The sequence below is a fragment of the Astatotilapia calliptera genome, chromosome 7, assembly GCF_900246225.1.
Source record: "Astatotilapia calliptera chromosome 7, fAstCal1.2, whole genome shotgun sequence".
Classification (NCBI taxonomy): Eukaryota; Metazoa; Chordata; class Actinopteri; order Cichliformes; family Cichlidae; genus Astatotilapia; species Astatotilapia calliptera.
The window spans coordinates 4,229,401-4,252,134 of NC_039308.1; the positions used below are offsets into that span (position 1 = coordinate 4,229,401).

At 39.6% G+C, this 22,734-nt stretch overlaps 1 long non-coding RNA gene across 1 annotated transcript; it reads left to right on the forward strand.

The window, feature by feature from the left end:
- The first annotated feature begins 19,629 nt into the window (after positions 1–19,629).
- On the forward strand, positions 19,630–21,757 carry LOC113027351 (uncharacterized). The gene is made up of 3 exons (XR_003273029.1): positions 19,630–19,738; positions 20,992–21,097; positions 21,188–21,757. It is a non-coding gene; the product is annotated as an uncharacterized LOC113027351 (long non-coding RNA).
- The last annotated feature ends 977 nt before the right edge of the window (positions 21,758–22,734 follow it).

Consider the following 22,734-nt stretch of genomic DNA (forward strand, 5'->3'; position numbering starts at 1 on the left):
AACAGCTTAAACTAAGAAAATGTATCATTTTTAAAAAATTGGCTCATAGTAAGGGAACAAATTGCAGTTGTACCAGGTGTCTACAGTAGGTGGCAGTGTGATCCCACTCTGGAGTGGATGAGGACAGATGTTTCCACTGCTGAGCCACGGTTTCCAGTTTCTGGCTGGCTGCCTCTTAGACACACCCAAAGCTCTGCTCCCATAATGACAGAAGCCAAACAGCAGCCTGCTGGCTCAAGACGAAACTCTGCGGTCTGCTTTTTACCATGTATGCGGTGGGACCGAGCTCATGTTTCTGTGCAGTTAAAATAGGCTGGGCAGAATCTACATGTTCTGTAATGACATGCTGGATCCTGAACATTTTGGTAACCTTTACAGATTAAGTTTGTGTTTCTTTCTGAAATCCACCCTTTCATTGTTGGTCTACTAACACTGTCACACACATATGGGAAATAATAAATGACTAAAAACGATCTAATTGCACACATAATGCTAATATCTATATATCACAGTGGAGGCCTCCAACCCTTTCAACAATTTTCCCTTTTTTGTATATCTGTGGAAAATCGCTGCATCAGATAAAAATTACAATTTTGCGTAGGAGTGCACAGCAATTTCACACTACCTTGTTCTAGTAGTGTGCTTAATAATAATTAATATCAAAATGAAATTGAGGTGGTGAAGCATAATTTTTCAAAATTACAAATGAATGCAGGAGCCAAGCGTCCAGGCACAACTGTTTAATTTGCTATTTGATGCCCTCTGAGTTTCTGTGGGCATTAAAGCTGGTATATTTTTATGCTTTTTAACGCCTGTGTTTTTTGCCGTTGCGGTTGTTTTTGTTGTTGTTTTAAATATAAATGAAATTATTTTGTTTTCCATTTGTTGCCAGAATCAGGTGACCACGTTTTCATTAAAACTAACTTTATTGTTAAGGCAAAGTGTAAGTGTTACTTATGAATCAGTAAAAAACAATCCTCTCTTGTTATATTACTTTAATGATCTTGTTATAAAATGATAACTGACGTAGAGAGATTCGAAAGCTATAACACAGCATCTTTCAGATATTGTATTAATAAGAATTTACAGGCATATTTTAAGACACCTTTAGCCAAACCAACCTTAAAATAAAGCTAAAAGTTTTACTCTCAGTCTCTTATTTGAAAGACAGCAAACTGTCATGAATCATTGCTCCTTTTTCACAGCTTTTTGATTCAGTTTTGCGAATTACCATGCTAAACATGAGCGTGTTACCATTTACATTGGCGCTTATAATCCTCTGAACACAGAGCAACAGGCATGGCTTTAGAGCTGCAGAATCCAATTGGAGAAACAGTCGCATGAGCATTGCAGATTGCATGAATACACCAATGTCACTACCTTCAGCTTGGCTATTCATACCACAGCTTTTCCTGTAGAAAGGCAAACACTGACTCAATCGATTCCAGCAAATAAGGTGAAGATCTTGTGGAAGCAGGAAGTGAAGCTGAAGTTCTTGAATCCTGGTTTCATTACATTGTCACTAATTGTTTTGGGCTGAGGCTTAATTGATCACTTACAGAGCGTGCTCATCTATATGCCAGGAAGTTCTCATTGTGTCCACAAGGCACGATGATTGCCTGTCAGTTTCACCTTAAGTCATCATCGCATTATTACTCATAAATATGTAATGTTGCATTAAAGAGTCCATCTGATGTGCACAGCCATTATAACTTGCTACCGGTATCAAGTACAGATGATTACCAGCAAACACTGACATTGGCTGATCCTGAGCTACCGGATGATCTTCCTTACAGCACCACCAGGCAATGTTTTCAGCTTAAATCACAGGCTGGTACAAAATACAGCCCACGCATGGCTGCTTTTTCACCTTTTGGTTTCCTTTGGACTTCCTTTGCAGACAGACTGGGTTAGTGAACATGAGCTGTGTCCTGTTTGCTGGCAGAGTCTGGGAGAACTTTGAGGTACTGGGTTTGAAATATGTTAACCTTTTGTTACTTGAGTCTGCCACAACAAAGCTTTTCAAAAGTGTGTAGACACGACTCAACAGTTTCTGTTTCAAACAAACACTGGCCACAAAGGCACTGTGGTGCCAGTATCACGTTTCACAAGTGATTGTTTTTACTTGCAAATTGCTGATAAATTTGCAAACCCTAGAGAGCCCTTTTGTGATCATGCATAGGTCACATAAGCACATAATGGAGATTAATTAGAAACATCTGTGTTACAAACTGCATTAAAAAGTTGTATTAAAAACTGAGAACGTGTTTACTACTTACATAGGAAATATGAAGGTAAGAGCCACTAAGGTACTGTTAATCCAATGCATCTGATTTAGTGATCGTCAGCAGACATATAAAAGCAGACATTGTGCAGTTTGCTTGTTCCTGAAAATTCATCCCAGGGTCAGACGTGTTGCCAATCCTCGGACTCTCAGACCTCAGTTAACATGTTAAATGCTAAAGTTCATAATTAGAAAATGACTGAACAAGTGTGGCTTGTCTGGAAGGATTGCCAGAATATAAAACAACAATCAAAAAAACTTCTCTCTAAAAGGAACATGGCTTAGTTTTGCAAAGTTGCATCTGGACAAACCACAACACTACTGGAACAATGCTTTTTTTGACAGACGAGACCAAAGTGGAGATGTTTGACTATAATCAATGGCCCCGCATTTAGAGAAACCCAAACACAGCATATCAGCAAAAAACACAAAAACAACCTACTAACTTACTAACTGACAGCATGGCAGTGGAGGGCTGATGAATTGAGTTTCTTTTGCAGCCACACGACCCAGCTGTCTTTCAGTTACCGAGTTGACCATGAAATCTTTTGTATACCAGTAAATTCTAGAGTCAAATGTGAAGCCATCTGTCTGACAACCAAAGCCCAAATTGGTCTTTCAACAGGACAATGAAATAAGTGCCAAAGAGTTATTGCCCTTTCGGTGTGTTTGCTGTGAATTTATGGCTCCTGTTTTCACCCTTGAACTGTTTGACTTTTAATTTTTTTGGGCCAGTTATGTTATTTTTTTGTCTTGTCATTAGTTAATTAATTTATGTGACACCAAAACACAAAACCAGTTTCCCCAAGGTGCTTTATATTGTAAAGCAAAGACTTGAGCGTAATACGTATTTGAATTTTAACAAACTTATGGCCTCTTATCTACTGCTGCTACTACTACTGATATTACAAAGAATGACAAATATATAAATATTTTCTACATTGTGCAAAGCACTTTATGATTTATGAAACAACATGCATTGTTCACATAAATTAAAAAGTAGTAATATTTTTCACTAATTATTACATTTTTTTTTATCTTACAAGGTTTAGAAATGCAAACACTTGGCATAAAATCTGACCGTTCCTGTCCCTGGAAGTTTCCATGTCTTAGCTTAAGTGTAAGGAAATGCCATCACTTATGGAGTAGCTTTTGAAAGAATGCTGAGCAGAGTTTTCCACAGGCAGGTCTGTATTACAGCACATACATGATGTCTCAGGAGTATTAATCCCTCCAGCACCCCCCCCCCCCTCCCATCAGCATTAGTACCAAGGTTCTGCTTCCATCCTGTGATCAGCAAACGCTGTCTCCATTATTGTTGTTAATAGGGACTGTAGTAGGACTAGATGATACTCTAGTCCTAATACTAAACTTTAAAAAGTTGAATAAGTAACAACGGTGAAATGTTATTAATGAAGAGTATGGAGCTTCAGAATAGACAGGTGGAGTACAGTAAGACTATGAGAAGTTAATCAGATTATGGTAGCACTGCACTGGATTATTGTGTGAATGAAGACTGCTGTAGTGTGTATGCCCACAACTGTGAGTGCATTCCAGTTCAATTCACAACAACAACGACAACAACAGGGCCTTTTGTATGATAAAGACTCTGCAATATTAGAGACAGAACCCCAAAGAGCAGAGGATCCTTTATCATACCTTTAACACTTGGCAATGGTAGGAAGGAAGAACTGTTTTTTTTAACAGGGAGAGACGCGCAGGAGAAGGAAGCTCAGGGAGGGGAGGCCATCTGCTACAAGTGGTTGATGGTAAAGGAAAAGGGAAGTTCCAAATGTTCAACTTCAAGTATTTTTTTGAGCCTGGTACAAAAGACGGTTTTCAGAATCACAATATTTTGTGATCTGAGAGGATGTGCACTATATAGCTACTTCCCCCCCTTATAAGCGAATTTGCTCTTAATGGGCAAACAAGCATGAATAGCAAACTTCAGTATCAAGCAGTCCAATCTAGTTGTGAAGGCATCATTTGTTTGATCATTTTAATGGCTACTCACAGCAAAGCAGTTTGTTGCTTCTCCAATACCAGTAAAAAAACAAACAAACCCAACTTAAATCTGAGCTCTGCTCTGACTTGTTCAGGTTGTACTGATAGCAAACTTTATAGTGCAAAATCTTATCTAGTAGTTCTTCAAATACACATATTTCATCAGTGACAGTTTCTTCCCATCCAGTGGTTTTGTCAGCCAAATGTAAGATGGGGCCCTTCTGCTGTGTGAAACTTTAATTAACCAAAAAGATATTTCTTCTGCCTCAAAAGAGACTCTGCCTTCAAGTATTATTTGTGAAGCAAAAATATCCAGTCTGCCAGAAGCTGGGGAGTGAAAACAGAGCTGCACACACTGTACCAAAAGAGGATCACGAAAATGAGTTTTCCTCTTCACTAGCTCAACATCCTGCCTTTGCCATTGTTGCTGTGTTTGCACAGTAAAATATTCTGAAAGAAATGTGTAATCTTAACAAATTTCCCGGCAAGAAACAAACTGACCAAGACTAGATGTTAGCTTTGCAAGCTTTTATATGCTTACATATACTATATAACGTGGAGGCAGTCATCTGTAGTAATAACTGTGGATGTGATTGAAATGTGAGAAACACTAGACACTCCAACGTGAGGAGTGCGTGATGTGTGAAGAAGCAGTGGACAATACATGAGGGAGGAAAGAGAAATGTATTGCTTCCATGTGTTGGACAAATCACAATGAATCACTTCAGATTTGTGCTGTTCTGCACTATTTGTCAAGCTTATTTGCAGACAGAGTAACACTGGTTTGTTCCAACACCAATGATGGAAGCATCTAGAGCTGCATTGCTCCATATTATATATTATATTAATAAGATAATGATGTGATGTGTAAAAGGGGCTGTTGGTGGTGCATGTGACCACTAACAGCCCCTTTTACTTTTTTTTGCTTTAGACTTGGTCCTTTGGACTTGAATCCCAGAAAGAAAAACTTAGTAGTCCATAACTTAGAATGGTAGTGAATAACACGAACAGCTAAAAGATTAAAGGTGACAGAGCAGGTAGATTTATCTAAAGCTGTTAAGAACCAAAGCGGAGCTCAAAACAGTGAACTGGTCTTGATTTAAATTGTTAGCCAAAAACACAAGAAAATGCTGTTCCACATTTGTTTTTGCTTGTGCATAAGGTCATCCATCCATTTTCTTCTGCTTATCCAATTCAGGGGGCTGGAGGCTATCACAGCTGCCATTGGCAGTGTTGGGAAGGTTACTTTTAAAATGTATTCCATTACAGAATACAGAATACATGCCCCAAAATGTATTCTGTAACGTATTCCGTTACGTTACTCAATGACAGTAACGTATACTGAATACTTTGGATTACTTAATATATTATCATGCTTTTTACAACAACGTGAATGTACTATTGCTGTGTGATTTATTACTATTACTGAAGGTCCGCGACTCCGAGCTGTAGTAAAGGGACCTCTGACTAATACGGCGGGGTCCCTGTCGGCTCGTAGCCGAAAAATAGCTTTACTTTGTTGTGTGGGTCAACTTTTCTTGCGAGGGACAGAGAGAGGCGTTGAAAGACTGCTCCAACGGAACTTATTGTTTTCGGAGGAAAACACGAACACGGTGTACAGTCGAGTCCTAATAGCTTACTTACAACTGGGCTCGTCAGGCACTCTTCTTGGCTGAAGTGGCTATTATTATATTTACATGCTTCCAGCTCCCGTTTTTCCTCGATGACAAATCGTACCTTTCCATTCCCCTTTTTCTCCCTCCTCGCGCTCACAGACCCATAACGCGTATGGCAGTCCATTCTCCCTGCAGCACGGACTACACTACCCTACAACAACAACGAAAAGGCGCTCTCTCACCCAGGACCCGCGACAAAATGAAACAGGAAAGTACCGCAGTGTAATCCATTTATTTCAACAAAGTAACTGTATTCTGAATACCACCTTTTTAAACGGTAACTGTAACGGAATACAGTTACTCATATTTTGTATTTTAAATATGTAACGGCGGTACATGTATTCCGTTACTCCCCAACACTGGCCATTGGGCACCCTTAGCTGCCAGGTTAGGTGATAAATACATCAAAATAATGTTTATATCTTACTGCATTACCCCAAATTTTGTCGCTCCATTTATAAAATAATAATTACAATCTGCTGCACTAGAACAACCCAGTTCTTGAGGTTTCGCCAAATTCCATTATAACCCCTGAGTTTAGCCCAGTGTTTTGTCATGTAGGAGTTTGTGAACCTGTAAAGAAATTTAAATTTTAAATCTCTGCCCGAAAGTTTACTAATAAAATACATTCATAAAAATCAATTCCACTTTATTCCCTCATCCTGTTGGTATCAGAGACTTTATTTTCTTTGAGATACAGTTGTGAATCACTTGAGTACATAACCCGTTTGTGCATAATGACTGGCAGTTTATGGATTCATTCCCATAGTAATATGATATGCTGAGAGCAAACTCCTTCTGATTCTCCAGATGGGTGGAACTGAGGAATAAAAATGAAAGAAGCGGAGAAGCAGCGCCAGTGCAGACATCAGGCACCAGTAGAAGGTCAGTAGAAATGTCCTCCCCTCTAATTTCAGAGGGTAGGAGAGTAATTACACACCAATTTTACCTCTACCTCCTCCCTCAATGCATTCAACTCCTCCCAGCCTCCCTCTTCTGCCTTCTTCCCTTCACCCCAACCCATCCCTATCCTTCTCATATTGCCTCCTTACCCACACTGTACCTTCCTGTATATCAAAGATAGATACAGTCATGTGAAAATAAAGTTTTCACAGGACCCTGTACAGTCCTGTGAAAACCTAAGTGCATGCTAGCACCTTTAGCAGCAATAACCTGAAGTAAATGTTTTCTGTTTGACTTTTTCAGTTCTTCACATCATTGTGGGGGAATTGTGTCCCACTATTCCTTACAACATTGCTTCAGTTCATTGAGATTTGTGGGCATTGTTTATGAATAGCTTTCAACCACAGCACTTCAGTATGGTGGAAATCTGGACTACGGCTCTGAAATTTCAACACCTTGATTCTTTAGCTGTTGTACAAATGGCCTCACATTTGATTCTTGAATACTTCCGGATATAGAGGAATTCATGGTCGCGTCACTGACTGCAAGCTGCCCAGGTCCTGTGGCTGCAAAACAGGACCAAACCAGTAGGTCTATATTAGCCTGCTGACAGTTAGCATGAAGCGTATGAACTGATATGTTATGTTTAGCTTTCACTACATGTGGTGCTATGCATCGGTCTTGTTGGTCCAATTTGGCATTGTTCCAGAAGTCTTGTGATATGTTCAGATCACCCGGGTGGTCAAACAAAAACAAGACCAGGAACATGAATGAGTGGAGAAAATTTTGTGACTATTTCACTGTGGCTGTAGCTCAGGTGGCAGAGCAGGTCAGCCACTAATCAGAAGGTTGGTGGTTCATGTCCTTGGGCAAGATACTAACCCCATGTTTGCCTACTGGTGGTGGCCAGTGTCCGGCAGCCTCGCCTCTGTCAGTGTGCCCCAGGGCAGCTGTGGCTACAATGTAGCTTGCCATCACCAGTGTGTGAATGTGTGTGTGAATGGGTGAATGACTGAATGTAGTGTAAAGCACTTTGGGGTCCTTAGGGACTGAGTAAAGCGCTATACAAATGCAGACCATTTACCATTCAAATGTTCCTGAGACTGCTTCTTGTAATACTGAGTTCTTTCTAATGATTACCTCAAAGTGGGTAGCCAGCTAGTAACATTCCTAGCACTAGTGAATCAAAATAGCCCACAAAGAGACCAACCATGCTGGGCGATTATTTGTTATTTTGGTACCTAGAAAAGCCTAGATATCTAGGCTTTGAGATAGCAAAATTAAATATAAAGAAATATTAAATATAAAGACTCAAACTCCAAGTTTAGGGTGTTTTTTGTTGTTGTTGTTGTTTTAAATCACGTTATTATATCGCTTATGTCAATTTTGACATTACTTCGAAGCTTAAATTTAGACTATTGTGAAAAAACAACAAACAACCCTAATCTTAAACCGGTTAACCAGTTACATGGTGCATGTTCAGAAGCTAAGACTCCCTGAGGGGAATCAAAAAGGAGAAAGCAGGAACTCAGTGGAAAAGTTGGCCACCTATTATCTTACAGTGGCACAGCCAGATGTTTGCTCCTGCTAAAAATGTTCTGAGACTTTTTTGCTCGTCCTGTTAAACTAAAACCACAAAGGTGCCGGCCTTGATGAGAAATGGAGATATAAAAAAGTGGTGTGGGAGTAGAGCTGCGATGGGTGGAACCATCCTCGCAGCTATATAAAGCGGTCTAATGACAAGGCATCCGAGAGTTTGAAGATATAAATACGTTTCTTAAAGAGCTGTTCAGTCCACCACCCTGTCCTGAAATGACAGGGTGGATGGAAAGGGAGTGTGGGTGGGAGTGTGTGTTTGTGTGTTTCAGAGCCAGTTAATTCACACACTCGGTGGACAGTTTTACTGTTGAACTTGTTCTTTGCTCCACATTGTACTACTGTGTCACAGATGTTTCTCATGTTGAACACCCATTAAACACACACACGATCCCATACTGTATAATTGCACTTGATTTATGTTCAGAATGTGTTGTCTTACATGTCTTGTAAGGAGCTACAGTAGTCTCAAACACTGAGTTTAGCCCATAAGTCAAAGCCAGCATTTCTGCTGACCAAATGTTGGCCCCTGATGTTGGTCTTATGTTGACACAAGACTGGGCAGGGCTCGCAGTAAATTAGTAAAATAACATACACCACATTTAGACAGAGGAGCCGTTTTACTGAGTCACAAGACTTCCCATTTATTTATTTATTTACCTTGGTGTGACAGAACTTCCTTCAGCAAACATCTTTTTTTGTGTTTATATTCTTGAATTTTGCAGATTCATAAATGTGCAGTCTTTTTCACTCTTTACCAGAAACTATTTGCCTGTTGGCACAAATATTTCTGTTCATTTTGTATGGTCACATTCACCCCTGCTTTCGGTCTGCTTCTCTTGATTTTCCTCTAGACTTCAGACTTACGTTATCTTGAAACTGTCTCAGTGATGCTGAAGGTAAGCATCGTACTGCAATGATGACATTTAGCAGATTCACATTAGCATTTCTATTTGTAGTTTTAACATTTGTAGTTTTGACATTTGTTATCCACAATGACACAATTTCTACCAATTACAGTGAGGGGACGATCGTGGCTCAAGAGTTGACAGTTCATCTTGTAATCGGAAGGTTGCCGGTTCGAGCCCCGGTTCCAACAGTCTTGGTCGTTGTGTCCTTGGGAAAGACACTTCACCCGTTGCCTACTGGTGGTGGTCAGAGGGCCCGGTGGCGCCAGTGTCCGGCAGCCTCGCCTCTGTCAGTGCGCCAGGGCAGCTGTGGCTACAATATAGCTTGCCATAACCAGTGTGTGAATGTGTGGATGACTGAATGTAGTGTAAAACGCTTTGGGGTCCATAGGGACTGAGTAAAGCGCTATACAAATACAGGTCATTTACCATTTGCATCATTGCTAGTGGCCTTCTCCTACTCCAGAGGATTTCTGCAGCATGAATAGCTATTTCAGCTGTTCGAGGTTTAAAAAGTAACAGAAATCTACACGCGTTATTCAGGAATTCAGGATGATCATCATTTATAAAGATGTCTTATACAAAAGGCAACTAAAATACAAATTATTAAACTCTTAAGTAAGGTTTAAATGAATCAAAGCTAGAATACTGTTCACAGACTGTTGATTAAACCAACAGTGGCATCGCTTTGACATCTGTTTGTTTTAACCAGATGTGACCATATTTGGTGAGTTTAAGGTACTTCTGATTTTGCTTCACCGAAGGTTCTCTACACTCTGTAAATGTGGTGCTATGGATCGTTCTTGTCTGTCCAGTTTTACATTCTTCCAGATGTCTTGTGATTTGTTTGGATCACCCAGGTCGTTCAAAAAATAAATAAATAAAAAGGACCAGGAACATGAATGAGCAGAGAAAAGTTGGGAACTATTTCACAGATGTCCCTGAGACTGTTCCTTGTGATGATTAACTCAAAGTGGTTAGCTAGCTAGTAACATTCCTAGCACTAGCGAATCCAAATAGCCCGCGAGGAGACCAGCCATGCTGGGTGATTATTTGGGCAGTTATTTTGATACCTAGAAAAGCCTACACCAGCCTTTTGATATCTAATTTTGAGATATCAAAATTAAGTATTATTATTAATGTTATTAGAGTTCCTGGCACAGACTGCTTGAGGGTAATACATGTAGCACCTGTGCTAGTAATTAAAATCCTCTTAATCGTTGTATTCAGGTATTTTCAGTCCCACTGTGACAGTTATATATAAACTTAAGCTCCTCTCCATTCAGTCTGCTTTTACAAAAAATTGTGAAAGAATAGATCATTATAGAGAGCTCACTGAAGTCGAGTTTGGTAATAGGATGTCACTGGTACAATGTTAGTTTGTGAAATATTCCATGATCATATGTAAGTAGTGATATTTCAAAATGAAAATGTTTAGAAACCACAGCCATTCAAACACTAAGTGGCAGGCCACGCAAAGTTACAGACCGAGGTGCTGAGGCACACAGTGCACAAGAGTTGTGAACGCTCTGCTGACTCATTAACTGCGGCGCTCCAGCAGGAGAAAGAAGGAGGAACTGTCATGGAGGACCAAGCCCCTGCATGGGCTGTATCATGTGTTACTCATCAGCAGGTCAGTGGACTGATCTCCTGTCCCTGTATGCTTGGGAAAGATACCAAACCAGCTGCCCCCAATGTATCCATTGGAGCGTGAGAGTTTATATGAATTAATGTAAGATATCAAATACTGAATCCGACCAGTGGCTAGAAAAGGCCAGCTGGAGGAGCTGATCATGGCAGCATAAGATCACAAGACCAGATCAGTAAATCTGTGTAAAGGTGAAAGAAGTCCAGCACATAGTAACAGGATATAAGAATAAAGTTGGGACCACATACTGTATACTGAAAAGCTCATCCAAGTGCCTGGCACAGTGTACAGGAACATCTCTGCCACACACAGACTAGAAGTCCCCAAGTCCTGATGGGAGACACCAACAAAGGCTACAGGCTAAGTTCCTGCAGCACTCCAAGGTTAAAACAGACAAGCACCTGCTGAAGAAACCACACAAGCTTTTTGGTGGTTGACAAAATGCAGAAGAGGGCAGTTTTATAGATGTAGCAATCCCAGAAAAAAGAAACATCAGAAGCACAAGACAATCGAGACATACCAGAGGCTGAAGGACAACTGGAGCAGAATGTAAAGTCCACAGTGGTAAACAACAGAGGAGCTAAAACCCTGAAGCTGGAAGAGTGGCTCCAGGAAACATATTAATCACCATATTATTGGTATTAGATAATATACAGTAATATACAGTATTATGTCATGGTATGTAATCATTTAGTATCTTATTATAACAAAACCATATTGCAGTAATTTGTGGTTGTCTGGTGGGCTGGAAGTGGGCATTTAAAGGTCACACCATTTCCAAAACTGGGAATGGCTGACAGACAGTTTGATAGCACTGTGTGATGCAAAAAGCAGTGTATAAAGCATAGATAATTAGGCAGATGAGAAACCATTAACAATGTAGTAAATATGCAGTATAATCAGCATTCAAAATACTGTCAGCATCCATTGCCAAAGGCTTTTCAAACCAGCGAGGGTCAGTTATGCATGATAAGCTAAAGCAGGCAGAAGAGTGAAAGCACTTAGGGAGTGGATCAGCTCAAAGCCTCTTTAATCTTATAATCTTTAATAGAGTAGCTCTTGTTAGCTGGTTTTAGCCCTAGAGGAAAACGCCACGCTGCCCCTGCTCCTTTCTGCCTATTACAATCACTCCAACATGCATCGACAGTTAGTTGACAGCAGTGATCACACATGTGCACTTTACACAAAATGATGCGCTAGGCTGACAGAAAAAGCCAAATATCAGCCAACAACCTCCAGCTGGATTCCTCATCAAAAATGAATTGTGTTGGACTTAATTAAACCATTTAGGCGACTAACGCAGAGAACATGTTTCTCTTGTTTCTGTCGTGTCTCATGACCGTCAATCCCCGGCTCTGCTTTCTAATAAGAAAACAGTTAAACACAATCCAATCCTATCCAATCAAATTACAGTCACCATTTGGTCCTATTAGAAGTCTGCAGCACCCCCGAGGTCAGCGGCATATCATTGCTCTCATTGATGAGGACATCTATCAGCCAATAGCTAGTCTGTGGTAATCGGTGAAGATGATTACCACAGACCCATTGTTCATTCACAGATTTAGTCTGAGTGAGACAGACTGTATGTTCATTATTATTATTATTATTATTATTATTATTATTATTATTATTATTATTATTATTATTATTATTATTATTATTATTATTATTATTCATGGTAATAGCAACAGTATTATTATGGATGAAGAGCATATGCCACTTTCTTTTGTTTTCCTATGTTTAGCACTAAATCTTTAAATCAATTCAATTTTAGTTTTTTATTCCATTCATTCTCAAATTACATAATCTTAGACAAGCTTTTGCAGTCTTTAACTGCACTTTTCTAACTGTTTGAACCCCCAGTTTATACATATGATAAGACAATATGTGAAGTGAAGACCTGATTGAATTAAAGTAAGCAGGAAGCGCAATGGTGTAGGGCTGGGCAATGTGTAAAGATTAGAGCTACTGAGAGAAGTAACTTCAGGTCAGCCTGTGGGTTTTCACAATTACAAAGGTGGTTCGATTCTTAACTAAATACATCACCATGGTAACCTGTACTACAGAAGTAACCTGTTCCAGAGCAGGTGATGTTCTAGATAAGGTATTAACAAAACCACCACTTACTTAGTTTCTGGTTAAAGCATTCCTGTAGTTTTTAGAGAAACCCAACAATTGTACTTCTTCCTTTTTTTTTCTCCATTATGGGTTTGAGCAACTTAAAAACTTTTAAAGTTAAACCAAAGCCTTGTGTTTGTTGACTTTTTATGACATTTGCCAGTATGCCTATTTACTGGTCTGAAACACTATATATCTTATTTTATATATTATTGTCTCTCTTAATCTCAGACCGAAAGAGAACCAACAGGACTGGACCTAAAACAAAGTGGCTGAAACTGTCTTACACACCATGAACACATGTAAGTTAATTGGACTGAGTACTCACGAACTGTCCTCATAGAACTGACAACTCTATTATCTTGCACAGCTTAGTGTAGCACTTTGCACTGTTTAGATTGCAGTGGTGCATGAATGTGCAGTTAAAATATCACAAGTCATTGAAGTCCTTTGACTGATCATTAAGACTAGAAAAGCACTATGTAAATAAATACAATGCATGTCCAGTCAAAGTGCATAAAGTTCACTTTTATGCATCATTAAAAAAACATTACAGTAGCTTCATTCACCCGTCTCCTCCCTGGTGCAAGGAATGAAAAACCTGTATTACTGAACCTTGTTACGTGTAAATCTTTTCATATTTTTCTAATAATATAGTTTAATCTGATATAAATTATACCACTTTTCTGCTAGCAGACGTGCTTGTGGATTGTTTTTATGCCGCAGACTCTGCCGCTTTCATGTGAACTGGCCATTGGGAAAGTCTTTGTTGACTTACTGAGTTGATAACCACCTTTGTGCGATCGCTCAGTCTGATTGCTGATGTTAGGTTCAGAGAAGCCAGATCTGGAAACGATTACCTGAGTATGTTGAACTTGCTTTGTAGTGCAGGCCACAGCCTAAATATAAAATTTCCTAATGAAAGTGTGTGTTTGAGCACCTCAAATTTTAAACGTCTCTGTATGTATGTATGTAAACCTTTGTAGTGTCCTCTGAAGTGAAGGAAAAACAGCTGCTTGTATGTGTAGTCAAGTTTGTGTATAAGAGGATCAACGGGCCTCATTAAGGAGAGCAGCCAGCAGCCGGGCACTGACAGCAGCTTTGTGGACCAAATGACTGCCTGGAGAGATAAGAGCACATCAGGTAGACAGACTTCACAGAGACAAACTCCTGCGTAACTGCAGCTCAGTCTTTTCTGCCGACAAACACACTTCTGTTCTTAACAGCTGAGAGCTGATGTAAGTCTGAACTGCTGAAATGGTGCTGAGGGGATAACTGCCTTTCATTCCTGCTGAGTTGGAGCTTAGTGTGCTGAGAGGTGCAAAGGAGCATCACATTTTTATTGACCTGTTGCTCAAAAATTCTGAAATCATCCATCAAATCCTCTTACTCTCGACACAGAGTCAGAATTTCATGCCAGCCCAATTGACTTTTAGCTTAAGCTGAAGCATTGTAACGGTGGGAAAACGTGACATCGGAGTTTATTATCGGTCTTGCCATCAAACTGTATTTCGACTGCAGGTTTCTAAACACTCTAAAACATTTGAATACTTGTAATGAAAGAGATCTTGAGATGATGAAATATTACATTGGCTTACAGAAGGCATTTGAACAGGAGCTAGTGAGGACTCATGGTTTCTGCTTTAGGTCTTAACTGGAGGAGAATATGAAAGCTCCCAAAGAGTTAGGACAAACTTTCTCAATAGAAGAAGGGGAAATGGAAAGAAGTGCAGAACAAATGATGGAGTGAAGCAAAGTAAAGCTGAGTGTTTAGGGGAAGAAGAGAAATAGATACAGACAAAGGAAACCAGAGGCACTGCTATTGCCAGTAATGAGAAGTGACGTGAGATAGACAATACAGTAAGTGTAGTTTTGGCTCCAGTCAGCTCACATAGCACATGAGACAAGACAAGGTGATACTGTTTGTGCAAGCTTGTGTGTATCTGTTCTTCACAAGCATGTCTTCATGTTTGCATCTCTCAGGAAAGTCATAGCAGTAATGAACAGTAATGAAGGACTAATGACAGTCTAAGACCAAGTGAAAGAGCTCATTAGTCATAACCTGATGGTTATTACCATGACAGATGATTTGTCATAAGAACCATGTGTAAATCGCCCTGGAAACTGTTTGGAAAAAGGCAAGAAATTTCAAAAGAAGTACACCTGGCTGGTGATTGGATGAACCATCCACCGATCACCATGTATCGCAGACTCATGTCATGTTCTTAGGAGAACATCAAAGTTATGAAGAACCACTAACGTCATTCATTGTTTCTCTTTTAGTAAATAAATACTTTATTGAGATTTCTCATGTGATGTCATGCACACTTTTCCGAAATCCCAAACATTCAACTTTTTCAGATTTTCTCACCTGGATGATTGAGCATGCATCAAGACACAAAATGCTGGAGTTGATACAATGAGTATTCCTCAACCAACTGGGGAAAACACGTTAGGCAGATTAATACCTGCACATTTGGAAGGCAAAATTAGGTCATACCCAATACAAGCACTCCTGGAACACTGTTATATAATCAAATTATCTGGCTGGTATAGCTGTTGTATAAGGAGCCTTTTAATTGTAGCTATCCATTTCTTAGCCAAACATTTCACCTGCTATTTTAGTTCATTATATTGAACCTCCTGCTAAGCAGCTGAACCGAACCTTTATGTTTGGTAACCTTTGAAACATTTTTACAGAATTATGTAACAGCTCATATATGTCTTGATGAATATGAACATGGCAGTACAAAACATTTTAATGAGTAAAATTCCTCTTATTTACCTTTATATAACAGATATTTGTATCTTTGCACTGCATCTCAATATGGCTGCAGCTTGACTACCAAGCTGCTAACAGTAGTAAATAACTTAGCACTTTGCTCTCTCATCTGAATATGTTCATATCTGGTTACCATATACACTGCATATTAAATTTATTAAATCTCCTGTCTTTTAAAAAAAAAGATAGTAACACAGTTTTGATCCTTTTCTTGTTTTAAAAATCTGTTAAAAACAAAAAAACTTGTTTGAAATAATTCACATTTTCATAAGTAATTCATATGTATTTGATCGGCACACTGCCGTTCCTTGACTAATCACAAATTAATAAAGCATACCATTCAAATGAGAAAATAAGCAGAAAAAGTAAATAATTATAATTTGTCATCTTAAAACATTATAATGTGCTTTATTATATTTATGTACCTTATTTGAAAAACCATACATTTGGAAATTCGTGGATAACAACAATAATGATATTTTTGCATTAAACATATACAGGGAGTGCAGAATTATTAGGCAAATGAGTATTTTGTCCACAGCATCCTCTTCATGCATGTTGTCTTACTCCAAGCTGTATAGGCTCGAAAGCCTACTACCAATTAAGCATATTAGGTGATGTGCATCTCTGTAATGAGAAGGGGTGTGGTCTAATGACATCAACACCCTATATCAGGTGTGCATAATTATTAGGCAACGTCCTTTCCTTTGGCAAAATGGGTCAAAAGAAGGACTTGACAGGCTCAGAAAAGTCAAAAATAGTGAGATATCTTGCAGAGGGATGCAGCAGTCTCAAAATTGCAACGCTTCTGAAGCGTGATCATCGAACAATCAAGCGTTTCATTCCAAATAGTCAACAGGGTCGCAAGAAGCGTGTGGAAAAACCAAGGCGCAAAATAACTGCCCATGAACTGAGAAAAGTCAAGCGTGCAGCTGCCAAGATGCCACTTGCCACCAGTTTGGCCATATTTCAGAGCTGCAACATCACTGGAGTGCCCAAAAGCACAAGGTGTGCAATACTCAGAGACATGGCCAAGGTAAGAAAGGCTGAAAGACGACCACCACTGAACAAGACACACAAGCTGAAACGTCAAGACTGGGCCAAGAAATATCTCAAGACTGATTTTTCTAAGGTTTTATGGACTGATGAAATGAGAGTGAGTCTTGATGGGCCAGATGGATGGGCCCGTGGCTGGATTGGTAAAGGGCAGAGAGCTCCAGTCCCACTCAGACGCCAGCAAGGTGGAGGTGGAGTACTGGTTTGGGCTGGTATCATCAAAGATGAGCTTGTGGGGCCTTTTCGGGTTGAGGATGGAGTCAAGCTCAACTCCCAGTCCTACTGCCAGTTTCTGGAAGACACCTTCTTCAAGCAGTGGTACAGGAAGAAGTCTGCATCCTTCAAGAAAAACATGATTTTCATGCAGGACAATGCTCCATCACACGCGTCCAAGTACTCCACAGCGTGGCTGGCAAGAAAGGGTATAAAAGAAGAAAAACTAATGACATGGCCTCCTCGTTCACCTGATCTGAACCCCATTGAGAACCTGTGGTCCATCATCAAATGTGAGATTTACAAGGAGGGAAAACAGTACACCTGTCTGAACAGTGTCTGGGAGGCTGTGGTTGCTGCTGCACGCAATGTTGATGGTGAACAGATCAAAACACTGACAGAATCCATGGATGGCAGGCTTTTGAGTGTCCTTGCAAAGAAAGGTGGCTATATTGGTAGCTGATTTGTTTTTGTTTTGTTTTTGAATGTCAGAAATGTATATTTGTGAATGTGGAGATGTTATATTGGTGTCACTGGTAAAAATAAATAATTGAAATGGGTATATATTTGTTTTTTGTTAAGTTGCCTAATAATTATGCACAGTAATAGTCACCTGCACACACAGATATCCCCCTAAAATAGCTAAAACTAAAAACAAACTAAAAACTACTTCCAAAAACATTCAGCTTTGATATTAATGAGTTTTTTGGGTTCACTGAGAACATGGTTGTTGTTCAATAATAAAATTATTCCTCAAAAATACAACTTGCCTAATAATTCTGCACTCCCTGTAATTTCAGTTAATGACCTTGTACATGCTGGTGGATTAACCAGAAACATGAAACTGTTATTTTCATCATTACCAGTAATTTTATTACTTTTAATTTAGGGCAGCTTTGGAATAAAACTTGCCTTGGATCATGGTAAATAAATTTGTGAAGCACTGTAATTGTATATGTGCACTGCACCTGTACAGTTTAACGGCTGCAGTTTGACAACCGAGTTTGCTAACGTTAGAAAGTAACTTAACACTCTGCCCTTTCATCTGAATACATTAACATCTGATTCTATTGCAAAAAATGACAGTTGTTGCAGCAACGAGTGGTTTGTCTTTTCCAAATGATCCATTTGTTTGTTTCAAATCAGAAACCTTTCAAACCTTGTCAAGCATTGCTTGCTGCAAAAGTAAGCATTGGAGTACATTTACATGCTCTGATGATTTTGTTGGACAAAAAAGTTATTATCTATCAACAATAGATTAAAAAGAGTATCTAAAGTTCTTGTGGTTTGGAGGTGTAGTAAAAAATGTGCTGTACTTGAGGCATTGGCTCAACCCTGTGATTTAGAGTGATTCACAGTACTTCTCTGTACAGCATCTGCTGCAGCCAGTGTTGATGTCCAGTTTTATTTCTGCCTCTGCAGCACCTCACTTCTAATTCTACCATTTTGCCCTTGTTGATAGTCTGACAAGCTGCACTCCTCATTCTTTAAAAGTCAAGCTGGTTCTTACAATGCCAGCTATACAAGACTGTGCACGCGCACACGTACAAAACAAAGCAGAGTCTCCAAGCAGTTAAATTTAAATCCCTCATTTTGATTCTGCGCTGCTCTTCTTCTGATCATCAATCAGAGAGTAACAGGCCTCCTTCTGGTGTCCTGAATATGACCTACTCAGCAAATATGGGCTTGCCAACTTTATCCCCACTCAGACACACCAAGGAGCTGGTCTTGGCAGCAGTAGGAATTACTGTCATGGATAATGGGCTCACGGGACAAGAGGCTGCTTTTGGACTACTTTACGTAATTCATCTGAACGCCTGTAACTGGAGTTCATCATCATTCAGCTCGCACCTGCGCCTCTGTCCGGTCTCTTCAAAGAGTATTTGCATTTAAAAAACAATGATAAAGTCATCTAAAAGCACTCTGTGGTGCTCCCCCAGTTGGAACGCCACATGAACACAGCTGCAAAATACTGTTTTGAGCTAGACGTCATGCTGGGTGGAGGATTTGTAAATTAACTGGAAGTGTCAGTTTGATTCTGAGCCAGATGGATGCTTTAAACAGTAAAGAGCTTCCCATCAGACAATACCTACACTCTCACTGGCCAGAGCTGTGCAGGAGTGGGCAGGTGACTGATGTTGAACTGTAACCTCCCAACACATAAAAGAAAAGAGCTCCCAGTCATCATCATGTTGCACATAGTCTGACATTTACAAATCCTCCCGCCCCCACAAATAATTTTGAACTTTGCACTACGCATGCTGAATGAAGTACCCAGCATGCATCATTGTCAGGTCACTCAGGTGACTCCCCAGCTTTGTTTTGTCGTCACATCTAATAGTGTTTCTTGTTTTAGCAGTGGGTTTATTTTCAGACTTTAATCTCTGGCTGCTGCAAATGTTCCTGTACAGAAAGCTGCGCACAGCAGGTTGTGTCTCATGCCAAAGACAGCAGCAGGCTGACACAGAGCGATGAAGATGCTGTTACACTGTTAGCCTGAAAAAAAGATTCTGATTAGACTCATTGACACGATTGATTCTGCAAAAGTATGTAAGTATCTGATATCGGAGAAAGTAATCTGTTTGGTTGAAACTGTGACAGACTGAAAGAATCTATTTAGTTTTAATGCATTTGTGAAATGCAGCATGTTAGCGACTCGGGTCCAGGACTTTTTAAAGCAATAGGCAGGATCAAGAAAAATATCTGGTTCTTCTTCTTTGTACTGTATTATCGTTTGGCTTCTTCTTTTTATTTACTGTTAAATGGAAACAGAGAGTGGTGGGAGACGTTTTAAAACAATACCTGTCAGAACAGCTGTTTGAACTTTGCAGACATGATTTCTCGCAGATGCTAATCTAAATGTTAGGGTGCCTGGGTCGTCGACCCATAGTTTTCAGTTTTACATTATTATTGAACGTTGATTTTGTCTCTGTGTTCCATGGTTGCTCTGTCTCCCCTGTCAGCTGTATCCCCTTGTCAAGTCCGCATGCCTGTGTTATGTTTCTTTTTTTACTTTGAAAGTCTCTGTCTCTTGTTAATGTATCTGGTTTTGCTTCCCTCGTCTTGTTAGCCCTGATTTGTTCCAGCTGTGTTTCCCTCCTGTCTCCCATTCCCCGATCACTCCCTCTGTGCATTTAAGCCCTGGGTTTTCTTCGGTCTGTGTTGTGATCTCCCTCATCTTACGCTGTGTGTTCTGCCTGCCTGCCTGCCTGCCTGCCTGCCTAAATTGATTTTGGATTTTCAGTTTTACTTTTGAGTTCACATTTTGCCTCAGAGTGTCTGCAACTTTGGGTCCTCCATACTGCCTGCCTGCACACAGCCACGTGACACTAAAAAGTGATAACTGCACCTGTTCCACTGCGTGTGTCATTAAACCAAATCTGTCTCCTCTCTATCATGAAGATAGAGACTAAGAAATTTCAGAATCACTCTTAAAAATGTCATATTTTATTATTCCTGTTCAGGAACCTATATATAACCAAAAACTGACTAATAATCCTGACTAATGATCAAGTTATATCCACTTAGAGGCCAAAACATTCTGGTGACCCCTCAACACTATTCTTAAAGAGTTTTGACCAGTACTCAAACAAGAAGTAATGGTAACCTCGTGTTTTGGAGGAAAATAAACGTAATTCTTCGTTGGAACAAATGTAAATGATTTTCATGTGCTTCCCTCTGTCAAGAAATAAAATACTGTGGTGTCCTAAAAATTGAATGTTTGATCATGTGTAACATCTTTTCCTTGCTCAGTAATTTCTATCAAAATGATTTTCACTAGCAAAATGAATTCTGTTGCAAAGGATTATTGTGCCCTCCGCCATTGACTGAAGCCAGGTGCGGCTCGCATACCGCATGGCAAATCACTTTAGATGCTATCTGACTCACAGATCGCCCAACCACCCTGATGTAAGCTCCCACAATCCCCCATGTCCCAAATTCATTGTTACAGCTCTCTTCCTCAGCCTTCTCTAATCTCCCTTGCTTCTGTCTCTGCAGGCCTGCTGAGGACTCGAGAGGTCACGCTCTGAGCTCACAGCTCAAATATCACGTAGCAACAAAGTCTTAAGGCTTCTGTCTTCTCCTCTCTGTATGTAACCAATAAATCCTCACTTCATTCAGACGTCAGAGCCGGGCCCGTCTAACCTCTCAAGCGAACACGCTTCATCCCGAGTTAAGACAGATCGTTTGGGTTTGAAATAAATGTGAGATGTACAGCAAAGCCAACCAGTCAGAACATTTTGATTAACATGTGTTCATTTTCATTGCCAGATCGCATGTGGAAGTAATTATGTCCCATTCATGCCACATTAGATTCACTGAAAAGAGTTTTAAATATATCATTGACTACACATTAACGGTGAACTCACATTAATGAGCCTTACTTGAAAAAGCTGAGCAATAACATCTGTGCTTCATCTGATAGAAATGCAGATTCAGCAAGTGAGCCATTATAAGAAGTAAGAAGTGGCACATTTAAAGTTGTTAAACCTTCACTGAGATTTCTGTTGTTTCTTTATTGAGGTGAACGCTTTATTAGAAGCCATCTATTCATTTATCAACAGTTAATTATGCTTCACTAAAGTTAATAAATCTATTAATACTTTCACTTTTAACTACTATTAGGATTCAACTGTAGGCAAGTTAACAGTTTGTTATACTTTTGCAGATGCAGATACACTAAAACAAGCACAATTTCTTATTGAGTTTAAGAAATCCATGTTATCAAACACTTATTCATGATTAACTATCCTTTTTTCATCTATTGGATCTGAAGCATAAAGAAAACCACATCAGGATTATTGAATGTATTATTATAAACAATGACTAACTGTGCATTTTAAATATGCATGTTATCAAAGTTGATAAATTGTGAATCATACAAAAAGAGTATTTTATGTGAAGCACAAAAAAAGTAAGCTCTTTTTTTCTTTTTTCCTTTCTAGCATTAATAATAATAATATTGGATTGCATTTATGTGGCGCTTTTCAAGGAACCCAAAGGGCTTTTTACAATGCCACTATTCATTCACTCTCACATTCACACACTGGTGGAGGCAGCTACAGTTGTAGCCACAGCTGCCCTGGGGCAGACTGACAGAAGCGAGGCTGCCATATCGCGCCATCGGCCCCTCTGGCCAACACCAGTAGGCGGTAGGTGAAGCGTCTTGCCCAAGGACACAACAACCAGGACAACAGATAGAGCTGGGGATCGAACCGGCAACCTTCCAGTTACAAGATGTGACCTCTGACCTCCCAACCATGAACTGATGCACAGATTTGGTGCATTAAATAAAAAATTTAAGTCAAGAATTTCAGTTTAATTACTTTGTTACCACATAACTTGTAACCACAGGCAATTGTGATACATTAATAAGAGAATGTAGCCTTTAAAATAATTATAATAAAGCTTTTAACACTGACAGTGACAGAATGATTATATATAATGTATGAAAGATTATTATTATTAAACTTACTTCGATATTTTCAGTAACATTATTGGCAGAGAGGAGACTCCCCACAAACAGCCCTGCAAAGTCTGTGTTC